This window comes from Uloborus diversus, unplaced genomic scaffold, assembly GCF_026930045.1.
Source record: "Uloborus diversus isolate 005 unplaced genomic scaffold, Udiv.v.3.1 scaffold_58, whole genome shotgun sequence".
NCBI classification, from domain to species: Eukaryota; Metazoa; Arthropoda; class Arachnida; order Araneae; family Uloboridae; genus Uloborus; species Uloborus diversus.
Genome location: NW_026558769.1, coordinates 268110 through 269106, shown reverse-complemented (window position 1 = coordinate 269106; position 997 = coordinate 268110).

Genomic DNA, 997 nt, shown 5'->3' with positions numbered 1-997 from the left:
TTGTTTATTTAAACACTTTGAAATCTTCGTGTCGAAAAATTAAACTGACTCAGAATTTTCTTCCCTACATAAATAATCAATAATTGCAAAGGAAAGAAATTGAAAAAAAAAAGAATTTTCAAATTAGAAAAGAAATATATACATTGAAGATATTCGCTCCGGCTGGGACTCGAACCCAGGCCACTCGCTTGGAAGACCAGCGGTCTAGCCATTAGGCTATCGGAGTTGTGTCGAGCGGAGTCTTACTGCCTGACTGATACTGCCTGACTGACAGACTGACTCACTGACTGACTGATACTGACTGACTGACTCACTGACTGACCGAGACTGACTGACTAACTGCCTGACTGACTGAGACTGGACTGACTGACTGACTGACTGACTGACTGACTAACTGACTGACTGAGACTGACTGACTGACTGCTTGACTCTCTGACTGGCTATTTCAGTGACTGACTGAATGACTAAATGACTGACTGACACTGACTGACTGACTGCTTGACTACCTGACTGACTGCTTGACTGACTAACTGACTGGACAGGACTGACCGACTGACTGACTGACAGACTGACTGAATAAGGATGACTGACAGACTGACTGAATAAGGCTGACCGACTGAATGACTGACTGACTGACTGACCGAGACTGACTGACTGACTGACTGAGACTGGACTGGACTGACTGACTGACTGACTGACTGAGACTGACTGACTGCTTTAGTGACTAACTGACTGCACAGGACTGACCGACTGACCGACTGACTGACTGACTGACTGACTGAATGACTGACTGACTGAGACTAAATGACTGACTGGCTGAAGGACTAACTGACTGACTGAGTGACTGACTGACTGGACTGACTGACTGAGACTGAATGACTGAGTGCTTGACTGATTGACTGTCAGACTGACTGACTGACTTCGCAAAAGGGAAAAATAAAAAAAAAAGAATTATAAAATTAGAAAAAAATATTTGCATTTAAGATTTCCTTTCCGG